The sequence below is a fragment of the Tachypleus tridentatus genome, chromosome 10 (assembly GCF_004210375.1).
Source record: "Tachypleus tridentatus isolate NWPU-2018 chromosome 10, ASM421037v1, whole genome shotgun sequence".
In the NCBI taxonomy this organism is placed as follows: Eukaryota; Metazoa; Arthropoda; class Merostomata; order Xiphosura; family Limulidae; genus Tachypleus; species Tachypleus tridentatus.
In genome coordinates, this window is record NC_134834.1 from 183370729 (window position 1) to 183386485 (window position 15757).

The window sequence follows — 15757 nt, forward strand, 5'->3', positions numbered from 1 at the left end:
GATGGTGGCAGGTGGACGCAGTGATGCAAATTTTAAAATGAGGACATTGGTCGGCATCATAATTCCATCTTTGCCAGTGGAGATACGCCTCACTGCAGCAACTCCTTGGGTGGAGAAACCAGCGGGAGTCTCCGACTCAGGGTTGTTCTTCAAATTCCTCTGAACAATAACTCCTCGTGACGAATTCAAAGTAGCATGGGGCGTTTGTTTTTAATTAAAGGTAGTTTATCATGACTGTACGCCCCCCCCCCCAAGTGGCACAGCTGTATATCTGCGGAGTTACAACGCTCGAAACGTGGTTTCAATACCCGTGGTGAACACAGTACACATAGCCAATTGTGTGGCTATGCGCTTAACTACAAACAAAAAATCCTCCGGTGGGACAGCGATAAATTTTGGGACTTACACCAATAAAATTAGGGGTTCGACTCCCTGGACACAGCAGACAGCCAGATGAGGCTTTGCTGTAAGAAAACACACACGCACACAAAAAATGATTGTACGTTGGTATTCACTCTTCGTTTGTTTGTCAAGACTTCAGTAGTCAGAGGAGTATAGAATTACTTCGTAACACTTCTTTTATTTAAGTGTAATCACTTTGGAACCACAAAACAAAAGCTGAAATAATTTTGTTTCTGTTTTTCGATAAAAAATTCACGAAAAACAAAAGCTGAAAACAATCACCACAATTTTAATTTGCTCAAAGTAAAAGTGCAATGGGAAAAATTGGGTTAATGTCTATAACATACAGATACAATCTTTTACAGTCAGATACAAAACTATATGATACGTATCAGTTGATACCGTTTAATGTAAGTTTCAGACGAATGCACGTGACAGGTAATTCATGTGTCCTCTTTAACGTGTCGGACAGTGTCGTGCTTGACCCCTTTTAATCTTCTCTAATTAGTATTGAAAAACTGCCTTAAACAGTAAAGTTGGATTTATTCTAACGATCCAATAAGAATGCAAATTTATTTTATGATAACTGTGCATTTCCTAGGTGCGCAAAGAACACATTTAAAGTATTTAAATATATAATAATATATCTCAAAAACAAATCACTCCTTTTTCTGGTTATATAATTGCTATCATCAAATCATTGTTGTTTTTATCCCTTCCTTCTTGACATCCTACATATATTTGCTACAGGTTTATCCCTAACGTTTGACAGCGTCATTGGTGATGATAACAATGTCCAACTTGGTTGTGTTTTTTTTAATTTTACGAGTCATTGACCTTTTTAATTATATTACATTTCTTAATTTTTGGACACTGTTTAATTTTTTAACTCGATTTATTTTTTATATTTTTATGGAACTTTTATTTTTATAATTTTTACCGATCGTTTGGTGCAGATCAGATAGCCCAGTTGCTTTGCGCCCGAAAAACAAACAGCCAAACCTCCAACCGACTTTAAATGTTACAAAGGAGTAGTGACCCGACATGGCGAAGGGTGTTAAGGCGTTCGACTCGTCATCCGAGGGTCGCGGGTTCGAATCCCGGTCGCACCAAACATGCTCGCCTTCCCGGCCGTGGGGGCGTTATATAGTTGTGGTCAGTCCCACTATTCGTTGGTAAAAGAGTAGCCCAAGAGTTGGCGTTGGGTGGTGATGACTAACTGCCTTCCCTCTAGTCTTACACTTCTAAATTAGGGACGGCTAGCACAGATAGCCCTCGAGTAGCTTCGCGCGAAATTCAAAAAACAAAACAAACAATAAAGGAGAAGACCCCAAACAGCAATCACATCAAGATTCAACGGACGTTATTTGAAAAGTGACGGCAACCTGACAGAACTTTTTATGTGCTTTATTAAAAACTAAAGGAAAGGTGGCTGCGTAAAAACGATTAATATTATTTTTAATCATAACGTTGGAATTATTGCAAAAGTAAAATTAATTAATTGTGAAGTTTGAGTTTTTAATTTTTATTATTTTATTTAATTAGAACCCATCCACACGTTTTTGTTTAATTTTTAGAGCAAACCTACACAGTGAGCTATCCTACGCTTCGCCCACCGCAGGGAATCACTCCCAGCATTTTAACGTTGTAAGTCCGTACACTTGTAGATGGCCACCCGGAGGCTCTAACAATACATTCGTTTTAATTCTCCAGACATTAATTTAAACATAGTCTAGTCAGTTAGTTCGTTATTACTTTAAAAATGTGTTAACGAGTGAAAGAGAGTCGGGTCTATTTCTTAACATTTCAAACTATGAAGTACTTACGATTCTAAAAAAAAATAAAAGCATTCGTTACAACTTTATGATGAAACTGCATATATTCAATAATTTCTTCGATGTGACTGGCATGGCCAAGCGTGTTAAGGCGTGCGACTCGTAATCTGAGGGTTGCGGGTTCGCATCCCGGTTGCGCCAAACATGCTCGCCCTCCCAGCCGTGGGGGCGTTATAATGTGACGGTCAATCCCACTATTCGTTGGTAAAAGAGTAGCCCAAGAGTTGGCGGTGGGTGGTGATGACTAGCTGCCTTCCCTCTAGTCTTACTCTGCTAAATTATGGACGGCTAGCACAGATAGCCCTCGAGTAGCTTTGTGCGAAATTCCAAAACAAACAAATCTATGTGACTGCTCATAAGTAACAGCAAAATACACATTAATAACAATAGTCCACTGGGGAAATACTCACTTAATAAGAAAAATGTTATCTGTTATCAGTCACTTGAAAAATGTATTTTTTTTTTATCTTTTGATACAATTATAATATTTAAAATAGTTTACAGCTAACTTCTAATTTTATTTATTTATTTTTGAGTTGGAATATTCAAACTGCGAACGGATTTCACATATAGAAGTTGCGATAATAAATCTTCCGTCATATTTCAAACAATACATTACTAATACGAAATATTCGAATGATTATTTTAATGGAAGCATAGAAATATACTACGATTCGCGTTTAATTGAATTATCAAAGATCTTAAGCCTGCCTGGTAGAGTCCAAGTTAAATCTGATATACTTTTGATGAAACAACAGCAAATTCAGACACGAACCAGACAGAATTTATCACTTCACTTTCTTAGAGCATAGTTTAAAAAAATTGTGTGACGTTTTTACCGTAGAATGTGTTTGAAAGAGACGCTTTCGAATGATTGAGTTTTCTCAAATTAACTTTCAGTATATATCATCGTTCAATATCTTATCTTCAATGCTTTTAATTACCATGCTTAGCTAGTTTTCGAAGCATCTGGCAGTACGAATCAGGTCTTTTAACTGGTATATATATGTATATGATACGTTGATGATGGACTTCGAAGCTGCCTTAAGACCCATATCTAAATGAGGTTCGTGTGGATAAGAGTTCGTTTTCCACATACATTTTTATTCGTTCATCTTATCAGTATTTTAACATCGTTTTGTTGTTGTTGTTTTGGGTTTTTTTTTGTACAGCGCCACCGTGTGGCCCAGAGAAGAGGAACAAGCACCATGTGTCGCACACTTCTTAAGTGAGAGTAATCACAGTTCTGGAGCGGAAGCATTAGCACAGTGGGATCACGTAACTGTGTTGCACCTACCCTAAATGTAGACTTTCTTTCGCAAGATAATAATAGCCATTTATTTAGAATTTAAACCTCAATTTTGTAGCCTATTTTATTTTATCAGGCAATTTCGATATACCGCGAAAAGAAAATTTAAAAATGATTTATTTTTGGAGCTCAAAAGTTTATCATTTATCTGATTTAATGTTTAAAGAACTGGTTTTCATCAAATGTATTGTCTATGTTATACCAAAGCCACATCGGACTATCTGCTGTGTAAACAGAGGAAAATTATATGTATTGTTTGTAACTCATATATAAGTTTTAGGTATTTAAGTAGCACTTTACATGTGGTTCGCATTCCCGTTGTAATTTTGTTCTAAAATGTTATATAATTATGAATGCCTTTCCATTAAAAATATCCTAACTCCATACATCATCGGGTTTTAACAGGTGAGGAGCGTCAAAACCTTCCCAGGATTGGTTTGGTTTAGTTTTGAATTTCGTGCAAAGCTACTCGAGAGCTATCTGCGTTAGCCGTCCCTAATTTAGCAGTGTAAAACTAGAGGGAAGGCAGCTAGTCATCACCACCCACCGCCAACTCTGGGGCTATCCTTTTACCAACGAATAGTGGGATTGACCGTCACAGTATAACGCCCCACGACTGAAAGGGCAAGCATATTTAGTGCGACCGGGATTCGAACCCATGACCCTCGGATTACGAGTCGAACGCCTTAACACACTGGGCCATGCCGGGCCATTCAGAGAATTAACAGCGGTTAATAATTTATAAATTAATGAAGCCAATTCTATCTAATGTTAAGAATTGCATAATACTATATATCAATAAACAAGAAAATTAAAACCAACAATTATCAGAACAAAATGAATCGTCAGATACGTACCCTAGCTTTTTACAATATTTTCGAGCGTTATCTTAAGGACATATTACAAGGTTCGGCCACCTTAGGAGACTCAGCTTAATACAATATAGCTAGCAGTACAAAATAATTTTCATAATTGCAAACATTAATAATAGTAGTTTTTATAACGTTTTTCTACTGTTTCGCTAGACCTCTGTGATTAAACCGTAATTAATGATAAAAATGATCAAGTTATTTTAAACATTATAACCCACAATGTTAATAAAAATGCCTTTACAGAAGAAAGCATTATTATTATTATTTAGCTTAATGTTGACTGGTTTAATACGTGTATATAACAACCTGTTATAGGTCTGGTATATCATAATATATCACATTTTTATTCATTAAAATTTACGATACATTTTAGCATATTTGTTTTCTAACAAACATTTATGCGTAATTAAAATAAGAACTACTGAACTTATTCGTGTATTATACTTAAATCTATTTTCCAAACCTTGAAGTAACTTAAAATCACTGTAACAGATTATAGATGATTAAAATAGATGCATAATATACTCTTCAAAAAAAAGAAACTCAAAAGGGATATTTTTGTTATTTTAAAGAGAAATATATGTAATAACGTTACAAGTTCAGAGTATGTGATGTTACACGTGTTAAGGCACTGATTGTCAGACCAAAATGACAATAAAAGTTGTGCACTTTGAAAACGGAGAAAAACATCGGATCTTTCGCCATAACGCATTCGTGTCCAATAAATTTGTTTGAGAGATCTGCATGTTCTGCAAGTGCAACATGTGCAAAATCCATATAAAAGTGACGGGTTCTCGGTTTCCATAGCTCAGTGTTAAGCCACCGACACGCAATACAGTTACGCCAAGACTGACTGAAGCACAACGCAACAACGCCATTGGTCGCTTGGAAGCAGGCGAATCTCGATCAGATGTTGCCAGAGCTGTGAATGTCCACCCAAGCACCATCACAAAACTATGGAATCGTCACCAACAACATGGATCAACTCGTGACCATCCACGATCTGGCAGACCTTGTGTGACCAAGCCCGCACAAGATCGCTACATCCGGTTACGTCACCTTCGTGATAGGACCACTACTGCGACGTCTACTGCCCCAACCATACCAGGGCTGCGTAGGATTTTCGATCAGGCCGTACGCAACCGTCTACGAGATTCTTAGGCCCCATGTGCAACCCATCATGGTGAACGTCAACGACGTTTTTCAACATGACAACGCCCGTCCTCACACAGCCCGACTCACCTCTGTCTTCTTGAGACACCACAACATCAACGTTCTTCCCTGGCCCTCCAGATCACCAGATTTAAACCACATCGAACATCTTTGGGACGAGTTGGACCGACGTCTGCGACGGCGACAACCTCAACCGCAGACTCTACCTCAGCTTGCAGCAGCTTTGCTGGCTGAGTGGACAGCCATTCCACAGGATGTGATTCGTCATCTCATCGCTACCCTGGGCAGGAGATGCCAAGCAGTTATTGATGCTCACGGGGGGCATACTCGTTATTGACGTTGAGTGACGTTAAACTTCAACTAGTGAGCGTGGACTTCGCCTTTGCAGACGTTGGATGTTCAGCAGTGAATGTGCAAAGTTTCACACATGTCATACAGAACTACCCGCAATAAACTTGTTAACAATATGTCTCAAATTTTGCCTTTTGCGTTTCTTTTTTTGAAGAGTATAAATTAAAGAGTGATTTAAATTTCTAATGAGTAAAAATATAATTACTACCTTCACTTGTTATTCAAACGTGCTCAAAAAGATATTGAAATAAAAGGAGTAACCCAAAAAATTAAATTCCTAGACGTATAAAGCTATTTTAAATTGGACTTCGATTTATATTGAAATCATGTGCGGTAGCGCAAAATTGTTTCTAGTATAGGTTAGTGTACTCGGACTACGAATCCAAAGGTTTATAGATCGGGATTTGCTGCCACGAGAACTCGCGCTTCACGTTTAGGCTTTGGTGCGGTATACAAGTAACAGTCACTTTTCTATCGGGCAAGAGTAGCCCAGATCTTGGCAGTGTATGCTATTAAATAGCTACCTTTCCACTTAGTTTATCAGTTCAAAATTAGAGACAATAATATGCAGCTAGTTTTTTCGTACGATTCCAGCAATTCTGCAGCAAACAAACAAATATTTTTGGTCAGTAGATTTCAAACATTTATGAATTATTCGTCAACAGTTATAACCATAGTTTAATATTTCGCTCCTTAGCTGCTACGGAGCAAAATATTAAAATACCGTACGTGACTAGGCGCGCCATCTACCTTTCATTTGTAGCCATTATATTGCTCTTTTTTTTTAAGATAAGAACTGATTTAATCTATTTCTCGTTATTGCTAATAAGATACATGAAACATTAAGAAAATACTAAACCATCAGAAAAAGCTTAACTTCTATATAAAACTATTAAATTAAATGGTACTGTTAAATTAAGTTCACTATAATTGGATCCTAAGTTTAATCATTGAAAATAAAAACAATAGATATAACAATTGTTTAAATAAAAGTTTGGAGACAGCTTGACTGAACTGAGGATGACAAAATCTTCTCTAAACTTTGTATATTTATAATGAGATTTTTTCATTACCCAATCAAGCCGTTTCAAAACTTTCATTTTCTGAGTAGGTTCCACGTTATCAAGTTATAAATAAGTTTATTCATTTTTCACAAAGCAATGCACTTTCTTACTTTTTCACTTACTTATTCATAGCAATGCAAAACATACACTTAGCACATTATTTCAATCACTGTCCTAAAAATGTTTTTAAAAACTAAATTCGTAAAGGGAACACGAATGATTCGTTGCACAATCAACAAGAACTTCTTTCAAAGTACATTTCAAAAACGAGCTTTTAGTTTTTGTCTTTAAATGTCTGTTTCTGTTTGTAACATTTCATTACAACTGCTTTACGAATAAAACGCGTTTGACAGCTTTGGTAATTGAAGTACTTTGAAACTGTTTCGAAACAAAGTACAATGAATCTTTTAATCTATGCTTGCCATATTTATTTTGTAGATGATAAATTAGTCTATCGTGAATCTTTTGTTACCTTTAATGAAAATTATTCTTTTTAACAGTCTTCAGACTACATTTACCATTCTTTCATAAAAGATAATTTTCCTGTGGTTGAAACTTAGAATACGAATTATTTCCCACCTCTGTTTTGAATTGTCCCAGTTACCTTTACTGGCTTTTCAAGGTGAAGTGTTATCTTTAAAAAAATATCAGCCATTCCCTGACGAGCTAATCTCTTCAACTGTACTGAGAGATGTGTTAAATATTATTGGAAAAATTGCGTTTAAATTTCTTGATTAGAATAATGTAAGTCCAATTCATATAACGATAACAAATTTCATTAGTACTTGCATATAGTTGTAGGCCTAAGTTCACAGGTTACGTTTTCACTCTCAACACTTTGTTTTTCTAACCTACTGAGTAACTTAATACACTATAAACACTGAATATACACGATCACTCACTAACTTCTCTATGTTCTCATTTACTACTCAAATGAATACTTCTCTAATTCATTCAACTAAGTATTCACTGTAATTATTATTACTAATATACCCATCTGTATCTTACTCAAATTTAATAGATCTTAGTATCACGCGCCCTCTAACTAAAACGTTGAAAATATAACACAAAATAACGTTATGCTTATTAACAGAACCATACAATTTGAACTAAACTTTCAGGTAGATGTTATTTACCTACTTAGTTCCTTTACATAGAACAAACGTGACCACGTGATCAAGGATGTATGAATGGCATACGTTAACACAAAAATATGTTCTGTAATTTGAAAGTGTGTGTATACAATGATAATGACAGTCAAATCCAACTATTCAATCAGAGAAACGTAGTAGAAGAGTCGGTAGTGGATGCCGTTGGTTATCTACTTTATATATATTCTATTACTTCAAAATTAGGAACTGGCATATGCAGCTAGTCCTTGACGCGTGTAGTACTTTTCCTTGAAATTATGTTTCTGGACATGTAACGTTATAAACCTGGCTTCTATACTAGTGGTGAGCAGTGCGCAGATAGTTTGCTGTGTAACTGTAACACTTAACTACAAACACACGCAGATTTTAAAGTAATTTATTTTAACCTGGCGCGAGATTTCTTAAGAAAATTGTTATCAACAAAACCATTAACAAATTTTAGTAGAAGAACATGTTTATGTACGTCTATGTTTTCTTTAAGTTCATGTCAAATCTACTGTTGCTATCTGTCGCATTCTCTAATTTTTAACTACTGACCAGAAAGAAGAAGCTAATCAACAGTACCATACCATTAACCATCCACACTAAGGAATTGAGTGTCACTGCTTTAATGCACCCACATTTGAGAGTGTAGGTGGAATATTTCGGGATATCACGAGTTCGACACAGTTTGCAAGCCACACGATATAGAAGACAAACCCAAACCTTGGTAAGATATAAATATATATAGTGCCAAACGCTAATCAGAAAACCAATATATGTATATACAGATTTTTTAATTATACGAAACATACAGAAGACGAAACATACTTTTTATTGAATAACAATTGAATAATAATACAAAACGACATTTTTTGTAGCTTATAAAAAGATCATCTCAATGGTACTGAAGCACTTTTAACCTTTGTAAAAGACTGACTTGTTACTGCTAGCAGCTCTAGAAACTTTGGATCCCGAAAAGTAATTCACATAAGATCATATATAAATATATACACATGCAAGTAACATTTTGAAATGCCCGATCTCTTAGCGGGACTTGATTTGTTGTATCTTTATATATACATATAATAATACTGTCTGTTCTATGTCCATGTAAATAATTCGCAGAGAATGACTAGATCTTCAACAAATTAACATGGACATTCATTTTGTCAATGACAAAATACATACAAATTTCTATGTTTTGCGGTTTTCATGGGCATTTCAGAGTTTTTGCTACTACTTCGCGCCAGTTGATGGATATTCAACAGATTTGGTACAGAGGTTTAATGGGTTCACACGGAGCTATAAGAAAATTTGTGGTTTCATGTTTTACAGTTTTTGTAAACATTGTTTACAATTACGTATAAGCAAATTTCCATGTCTTAAGATAATTTCATTTATTAAGAATGTACATAACTTCCGTTCATAACACAGATACTACAGCTAGTTTTCAATACTGTCTTTACCACGTTTGTGAAACATTAAAGTTTTGTGTTTATTTATCAAACTATTATTATTATTATCATCATCACCATTTCATTCCATCAAGGAACATAGGGCCGCAATCGCTTGCGGATTCTTTAACAGGTATTTAAGCGAGTAGGTTGTTATCCCACTGTACCGAGCCGTCCCTAATTTAGTAGTGTAAGACTAGAAAGAAGGCAGCTAGTCATCACCACCCACAGCCAACTCTTGGGCTACTCTTTTACCAACGAATAGTGGGATTGACCGTCACTTTATAACGCCCCCACGGCTGGGAGGGCGAGCATGTTTGGCGCGACGCGGGCGCGACCCTCGGATTACGAGTCGCACGCCTTACGCGCTTGGCCATGCCGGGCCCAACTATTATTATATGTTGATTATTCTATTTTTAAAGGAGGGTTGAATTTGACTTAGACTTTATGAAAACACATATATTTTTGATTAACTTCTCATTCTGTATTATTTTGTCAAATTACAACCACATCTGAAGTTAGACGATAAAGTTGTATAAAAATATACAGTTATTTCAGTACTTTAAAAAAAAAAAAAAAAAAACATTTTTGGGAAAAATGCTTGAGGCTTATTTGTTTGTTTTGAATTTCGCGCAAAGCTACACGAGGGTTATTTGCACTAATAGTTCCTAATTTTGTAGCGTAAGACTAGAAGGAAAGCAGCTAATCATTACTACCCACTGCCAATTTTTGTGTTACTCTTTTACCAACGAATAGTGGGATTGACCGTCACGTTATAACGCCCCCACGGATGGAAGGGCGAGCATGTTTGGTGTGACGGGGATTCTAACCCGCGACCCTCAGATTAGGAGTCGAGTGTCTTATCCACCTGGCCATGCCGGGCCGGCTTAAAGCTCGCGAATTTGATTTTTGAAAATATTTCGTATAATTTCGATGTTCTTCAATGCGAAACTTGTTTCGAAGTGTGCTTTTTTTTTTCAAAAATTGTTCTTTGTTGTTTCACAAGCCGGTATGATTATTGGTTTATATATTAAAGTATCTAGAAAATCCGCATACAAGAAATCGTTTGTTTTTGTGAAAATTCATAAGGCATTTATATTTGTGGAAAAATATCTTTTTACCATAGGTCGTCGTTTTTGTTTGTTTTCAAAAGAATGTTTGTTTGTTTTTTTCGCTCAAAGCTACACGAGAGCTATCTGCGTTAGCCGTCCCTAATTCAACAGTTCAAAACTAGAGGGAAAGAAAACTGTGTATTGGGTCTGGGCTATTCAAATATAAAACTTTATTCCCTAAATTGTCATTTTTTTGAAGCAATAATGCTTTTACGAAAGTTTTGTCATTTCTTCGATTCCGCTTGAACTTGCTTGTTTGTTTGTTTTTGAATTTCGCACAAAGCTACTCGAGGGCTATCTGTGCTAGCCGTCCCTAATTTAGCAGTGTAAGACTAGAAGGAAGGCAACTAGTCATCACCACCCACCGCCAACTCTTGGGCTACTCTTTTACCAACGAATAGTGGGATTGACCGTCACATTATAACGCCCCCACGGCTGGGAGGGCGAGTATGTTTGGCGCGACGGGGAGCTTACACTTACAGAGAAGACAAACACTGTTGGGAATTGCTAATACTGTATTTTGTTTATCCATTTTGTGAAATATTAAAGTTTGGTGTTTATTTAAAATTTTGTTTTCCTTGTAAGTAAATTCTGTTTTTTTGAAAAATTAATACCTCATCTGTACTTACACATTACTGATGCATTAAAATAAGTAGTTATCTTAACACTTAAAATAATTCATTTTTGTTAAAATATCTAAGGCTATAATCTTTTTTTTTTAATTATTATAAAAGAGTTCGATGTTCTTCTATTGAAAAGTCGTATTCGTTGTAGGATTTTCAAAATTAATAATTTTTCAGAAAATGCACTGCGGTTAATTGTTTGCATACTAAAATGCCCACTAAGTCCTTATTATTGATTATCGATTTCTACAAAATAAATTATAAAGGGTTCGATTCCATTCTGTGGACTCAGCAGATAGCCTCATGTGGCTTTGTTATAAGAAAATACACACACATTCACTTTACTGTTGCAGAGAAAACAAACACGGTGAGAAATCTATATAAATACAATAGTACTGTTTGTTTTCTATTGCATGCGAACCACTACGTCGTATAGTATCTGGATTTTCATTATAATTGGTATGGGGGCTTATTCTGTCCATACGAATTTTAAGTTTTCCGGTTTTTTTATATTGTTATTTTTTATCACTACTTTATCTCCTTTAAATGGGTTTTCACCAAATTTCATAGGGAGAATCACTGGTTTCATGTAAACATAAATACAAATTTTCTAAATAGTTGTTGTATTTACCACCACCTCACCTCCTGTTTATTGGTCTTCACTAAATTTAGTGTGGAGGTTTGTTAAGTTTCGTTTTGCATTTTGCTGTTGTTATAAATGTTTGGGTGTGTGCGTTCATTTTAACGTTACATCGCCTTCTATTGATGAAGATTCACCAAATTTGACACGAAAGCTTGTTGAGTCTATGCGGATATACATGTAAATTTGCAATTTCACTTTTTGTGTTTTGCAGTTACGTGTAAGGGAAGCAACATTTCATAGTCTTAGATAACCTTTTATTTATCATGAATTTGCATAACTTCCATATAGGGCCGGGGACAGGTACTTTAGCTTGGTTTTAGTGAGGTTAACTCACTTTTCTTTTATTTCGAAGACATGTGCGACAGAAATTAAAAATCCTCGCCCTCATGCAGAATTAATTATTTTTGTTGTTACTATAGATGTCATAACAAAAACTGTTTGTTTGTTTTGAATTTCGCGCAAAGCTACTCGAGGGCTATCTGTGCTAGCCGTCCCTAATTTAGCAGTGTAAGACTAGAGGGAAGGCAGCTAGTCATCACCATCCATCGCCAACTGTTGAACTACTCTTTTACTAACGAATAGTGGGATTGACTATCACATTATAACGCCCCCACGGCTGAAAGGGGTGAGCATATTTGATGCGACCGGAATTCGAACCCGTGACCCTAAGATTACGAGTCGAATTCCTTAACCTATCTGGCCATGCCGGACCTAACAAATATTGTAGCAGTGGCACAAGCTATTCGTAATAAATCATCATTTCAATAATATCACAAGATATACAGTAGAAACAAAGCCTAATTTTGTTTACATCAAGTGATAGAAGGAGTAATTATTGGTTAATTAAATTCAGAGCGGATGGTTTCATTTTAGCTTACTTTCAAAAACAGTGTAGCTAATAGTTGTTCTCATTTAGTTAAAAACAGAAAGCTTTAGATGATTATAGAGATAGAGGTAATTGCGTATACAAACTCATTTCAAATAGCGTTTAAATTAACTAGTTTTGAATTGCGCTATATAACACAAACACGTAGATGTACTAGATTTATTGTACTCCATTATATACTGTTGTATTCCCACACAAGCGTACAAATAAATTTTTGAAATATTACACATGACATGTATACATACCAAAAAGTTTCGATTTTTGTAAATTATAATTTAATATTGTTTAAAGTTTGTTTGTTTATTTGTAATTAAACAGAAAGCTACCCAACGGTTACCTGTGATCTGCCCGCCACGGATATCGAAACCCGGTTTCTAGTGTTGCAAGTCCAAAGACATGCCGCTGTAGGACTCAAAGTTTGTTGTTCTGATTTGTGGAAGTTTCACATAATACATACTCAAGAAAGTCACCATGTTACTTTATTCTTAACTGTCTTTGGTTTCTGTCATTTCCTTGAAGTAATAGTTGGTTCGCCATTGGAGACACAGCTGTAAACAAGTGTCTAGTGCCTGATCATCGATAGCAGTATCCTTCTGTAATAGATCAGATAATGCTTTTAGGTTAAGATTATGTTTGAATGGAAACGACTAGTCACGTGAGTAGCGTAGTAAGTAATGTTAGGCTTCAACAGGTGAATGTCCGGGCCCATTAGAAAGAGACTGATGGTTTATTATATTAGACCTAGCATCTGGAAAAAGACGAGCCGGGCTTGATGACGAAAGCAGACCTACAAAATTCTTTCAACACGAGAACTGGCTTGTACGCGTTTTGCTGTAACGTTCAAGAGGCTAAAGGGATTTATATTGAAGGTACTCTGATGGCAGAAGTCCCTGATATACGTTGTTGGTGTTTAGTTTGGTTGCATATTTGAGTCTGTAGATAATAACCTGAAAATAGGATTCCAGAAGAGAAAAAAGGCAGGCTTGAAACTGAGACCAGGAAAATGTGCATTCCGGTACAAGAAAATAGAACTTTTTGTAAACAGATATCGAACCTACACACCTTTTAAAATAGTAACAGTGGAAAACTGGCCTCTATTTATGACAAAGTGAGAATTCCGCAGTTTCTTTGTCTTAAGTCATACTATCATTGGTTTGTAACCAACTTCTCTATGATCGCTAAACTATTACGAACACTAATTAAAGTTCAGATGCTTTTGAGACGATTGTTTGTTTGTTTTTGAAATTCGTGCAAAGCTACAGGAAAACTATCTGCGCTAGCCGTCCCTAATTTCGCAGTGTAAGACTAGAGGGAAGGCAGCTAGTCATCACCGCCCACCGCCAACTCTTGGGCTACTCTTTTACAAACGAATAGTGGAAATGACCGTCACATTATCACACCCCACGACTGAAAGGGAGGGCATGTTTAGTGTGACCGGGATTCAAACCCGTGACCCTCGGATAATGAGTCGAACGCCTTAACACACTGGGCCATTCAGAGAATTAACAGCGGTTAATAATTTATAAATTAATGTTTTGGTGTGAGGGAGGTGCGAAACCGCGACCCTCAGATTACGAGTCGCACCCCTTAACTCACATGGCCATGCTGGGCCTCTTTTAAGACGAAGTGAGGAATTTGAGAAAAAAAAATCCACTCCCTAAAATGCGCCTTAGTATAAGACCCGGTGTTAGTATATCCACAACAAGATTACCAGTTTTTTTAAGATACCAATGCTAATGATAGTGGAATTTAAAGTGTTATTGTAGTTGCACGATTGAGTAAAACATGTATTCACTTGTGTTGGTCATAAGTTTGCGTCTCTTAGCTTCAGCTCCAATATTATAAAGACAGAATTGCTTGTAGCTTCTACGAAACTCTCTCAGTGCTACTTCTACAATCCAAAGTTCACTATTCAAGTGGAATATACACTACCGAAATAGTTGAACTTCAAGAATCTGGAAGGGGCAGTAACTCATTAAATAACAGTGTTGCAAAAGACTGATTTGGTCATACTATATTTGATTTGGTTCTGCAACAGGGATATGGTAATGGATTATCTCAAAACAAGGCAAGATGCTGTTCGTTTGTTCAATGTCCAGATTCTGGTCACTGCGTGGGATTTAAAACCATTTCTGACATAACAGTAGGAAGCTCCACTCATATGTGAATGTTAATCAGCAGTTCAGAAATATAAGCTGAACGACCCAGATCTAGAAAGGGTCTATTTGTCACGTAGCAAAATAAAACCTGACCAACTCAGATCGAGGAGTGCAGAAAAAATGCAAAAAACACACCAAACCCTATGGCTTTTGTACGAGCAGTTTTGAGAGCAGGAAGGTGTGTTACCTTATTTACAAGCACTGAGCCATGGATTTCACTCTGCATTGTAACTGGGGATTCCCAGAGCTTTGATATACAACATTCTCCAAAGTCTGGAGAGCTCCAAAACATTGCCCACATTTCTGCTAACATTCTATAGTAGTTCTACGAGCCTTACTTGAGTCGACATGTTGAGCACAGGTGTTGACATGCTGTATGGTAACACCCAGGGAAAAAAAACAAACTAACTAACATAAACAAGGTAAACTACAGGAAAGAATTATTTCTTCCCTACATAGCATAGCTCTAAATATCACTTCACTCCAAGATACAAAATGAGGTAGTAGCTGTACATATACATACTTGTAGTCATAAAATACTTCACAAAGTGAACCAAGGATTATCCACGTATAGACACATTAACACAGTCCATGACTAATGTCTTGATAGAGGACCTGACTAGCCTAATTCAGAACATCTAGAAACAACCAAGCGAAAAACATAAGATGTGGTGAAGAAGCACATTTGACCATATCACCTCCAATCTGATATTTAACAAGTAATGAAAACCATCAAGTTTA